Consider the following 3863-nt stretch of genomic DNA (forward strand, 5'->3'; position numbering starts at 1 on the left):
TACCCCGATCTCAAACTCCTCTGCCTCTTCCCAATTTCTCCATCCAGTGCTGTCACGCACAGAGGAGAGGTGACTCACTCCCGATCCATGAGAGGCAACGCCGTCGCGTACTCGCACGGTCAGCGCCGCCGCCTGCAGCCGGTACTCACTGGAGGAGCCGCCACTAAGTGACCTTCCTCTACCTCCAGCACCTCCCTTCTCCTCGCTCCCGAGCCTGCACCATGGCTGTAGCTGCCGCGCCTCCTCGACCTCGCTATCGTGGTCGTCACTTGCCTCGATCCGCCGACGTGCGAGCTCGCACGGTCCTACCTTCGCCCACGTCCATCTGCGCGACCTCGCCTTGGTCCTTTTGCACGCTGCGGTCGACAGCCACGTCTCTGCACCACCCGCCCTTCTCTGGTTCGATGTGAGCAGGAGAGTTGGAGGACAGCTGGCGCAACATCATCCCTCGTATGCGCTCGCCCGTGTCCACCATCAGCTCAGCTATGTCTTGAAGATGTGCTCCAGAACTGGCAGCTCCAGTGCCCTGCATAGCAGGTCGATCGTAGTCCATCGCCACTGGTGCGCCTGCTTGCAGGTACTCGGCGATCCACGCCGCGGCCTGCTGCTGCCACCCCGAACTCGGCCACTGGTTGTGGCCTAACTCCACTACGGTCTTGACCCAGCGACAACTTTGGCTGCCAAAGCGCCAGCCTCTATGCTCTGCTCCTCACCTTGGTTGTCAATTCAACGATTTCGGCTATGAATTTTGTGGATTGGCTGAAGACAGTTGAATGCATGCCATCTTCTGAAGCCTTCCTCGCCAAATTGTCCATCTAAACATTATCATGTTCATATTCATATTCATATACGGGTTCAGGTTGTTGTTTCATGAAGCAACGTGATCATCTTATGGAATAATATTTTTATGTAATAGATCATCTTACTAGAGCATATTACTTTTTTTTGAAACGTAGGCTCAAGAAGAGCCCGGCTTTGAATTAACAAAGCCATCAATCGGCCAGGCTTACAACTCCGAATAACAACCACACTCCAACTTAAAGGAAGGAAAACAAACAACAAAGATACAAGGGCGCCTAGGAGCAGCTCACAAAGGCATACAACAAGCTAGCTAGCTATAAGATGGACAAAGAACACATAGCTAGAGATGCCAGGAACCCCGTACACGCCGAGAACCAAGGCAAAAAAAAACGCTAAACGGCTCAGGAAAGAGCACCGACAACGGAGCAAAGCACGCCATTGCCAAACGCCTGGGCTTGAAGGAGACACATAGATCCAGATCCATCGTCACAGAAGGCCCCTGCCTCCTCGCCTGGCTCGAGGCGCCGCACCGGTGATCGATGGACATGCTCACCCTAGAACCTGCATGAATGGCATCGCAGGAAATCACAGGGGCGGAACCAGGCGTTCCCAGCCTGCCGACGACGACTTATCTGAAACAGAGCAACGCCAAATGCAAGAGTCCAGGTATGAAACATGGGCGAGCTGTCGGAATGCACAAATGGGCGGCAGCAAGGGCCAAGACCAAATCTTTGGCTCGCTCGACGAGCAGAAGAGCAGCCACCGGAGGAGGGGAACCCTATCCCCTCCCGTCCTGGAAAATCCACGGACACCGGAGGAACCCTGCAGCCCAACGAAGAGCACCAAAACAGCTTGACAACACACCCAGGGGACAGCTCCGCCGCTGGAGACACGCTGCCACCGCCGACACACTCCACCTACACCACAACGAAGCCCGCAACCCATCCTTGTTCCCAAAACAGCGCCTTCAAGAAGGTTACGGCGCCCTGGGCGTCGCCGCTGTTCAACAATGTTGAGGCTTTCACCCGGGAGACAAATGGGAAGGGGGTAGGGGAACAGGACCTGACCGGCGCCTCCAGGAAGGTGAGCGGCGCCCGCGGACGTCACCGCCGTCGCAGCCGACACGGCTGGCTATGGGTTTCCCCCGGTCCTGCAGCCCCGTCACCCACTCCCACCCGAAGAAGACCGAAGAGGGCGGATCTGAGGAGGGAGGCGCTCGTTGGAGAAGAAGGGGAATGGAGGCGGCCAGATCTGACGCGACAGGAGATGAAACCACCGCCGCCGCGCGCTGGCCCGCATCCACCGGGGATCTCGCCGCCCGCACGACCGAGAGAACGCCGACCCGCGCCGACGCCACCGGGAGCCGAAGCCAGCGACGTCACACCTGCCGGGGCCGCCGCCCGGGATCCAAAGGCGTTCTCTCGGTGAGGCGGCGAGGCGGCGAGGGCCCCGCCACCGCCTTCATCAGCAGCGCGCTGAGCTTGCCCGGCAGCAGCTGCCTCAGGCGGCAGCGAGGGAAGGGCGAGGAGGGGGGAGGACGGCTGGGCTAGGGTTTTCGCCCCTCGGGTCGCCCAAGCGGGGCGACACGAGGGAGAGCATATTAGTTGTGAGCTGTTTGATAGCTTGCCTATCTTACAAGACAGTTTGGTCTATAGCCTGATGTTGAAGCTTGCATGTATAACCATCATGAGGTTATATAACTTCTGTTGAACAAGCCTGGGCCTGTGTGCATGTTCGGAGAACAGCAGAAAAGCGTCCTGTGGTTTTCCTTAGGCAAAATCTTATAGAAGTTCAGAACGGGGATGTGATCTTCTTGCCCTTGATGGACACTAAACCAGGATGTGATGTGATCTCTCTTGCGGTTTAGGGAGATATATGCTCCTAGGGCTGGAAAAAAAGCTCGAAACTCGTGAGCTAAACGAGTAGCTCGTGAGCTAAACGAGTAGCTCGTGACTCGGCTCGAATCGACTCGAACTCGAAGAATAACGAGTCGAGCCGAGCTTTAGTTTAAGATCATTTATAGACCAAGTTAAACAAGCCAATCTCACCAGTACTCGCGTAACTCGTTAGGCTCGGTACAAAAGATCAGTCACTCTCAATATAAAAAAAGATCAGCCACTCAGCACCCTATGTCTCAGGAGCACAACACAAGGCCTAGCCGTTGAAGACCCAACCGCCTAGGAGACTCACGCGTTACAAGAAAATTACTATTGTTTAGTGAGATATATATATATATATATATATATATATATATATATATATATAATATTTGAGGGTTTTATGTTCATATCTTTAACGAGCTTAACAAGCTAAACGAGCCAGCTCGCGAGTTATACGAGTCGAGCCAATCTTGGATTTGAGCTCGTTAATAATAACGAGTTGAGTCGAGCTAGCTCGTTAATGAAACGAGATCTAGCGAGTCGAGCCGAGCTGGCTCGACTCGGCTCGAATTCCAGCCCTATATGCTCCTGCTGCTTCTGAATTAATTCTCAAGCTGGAGGTTCCAAATTCAGTTTCACGGTGACTACCCGTAAACATGACACGGATTTAGATGCCTCTCTTTTGATAAAAGTAAATCCTTTGGTGTACACTATAGTTAATTTACTATATGTTCAGATGAAGCATAAGGCGTAGACTTACATAGACATGTGCATATACACCTACCGGTAGCAGTAACAGTACCACTGTGTTGAACATGATGAACTTTCCAGTGGTCATGATATACGAACGCAATCACAAATGGTATGTACGTAACATCCTTGCAAGTTTCAAATTTTTGAAGTATTTCGTTGATATATGAATTCTGTTTAGAAAATACTTGTATTGAGTGTACTTCTGCATTATCTGGATGGCTCTTAAATACAACTAGAGAGTAGATAGGTTATGATCTCCTAGCATGGCCTCAAGGGGATTATTGGTTGGGTATTCATAGCAAGGGGGGGGGGGGGGGGGGGGGATTATTGGTTGCTGCAATGCACGCCAATTTTTTTTTTTTTTTTGCGCATACGTACACATCAACTCAACTCATGAGTCAATCAATTTCTAAGCATCCATTGCTTCCT

This window comes from Triticum urartu, chromosome 3A (assembly GCF_056163025.1).
Source record: "Triticum urartu cultivar PI428250 chromosome 3A, HENAU_Tu73, whole genome shotgun sequence".
NCBI classification, from domain to species: Eukaryota; Viridiplantae; Streptophyta; class Magnoliopsida; order Poales; family Poaceae; genus Triticum; species Triticum urartu.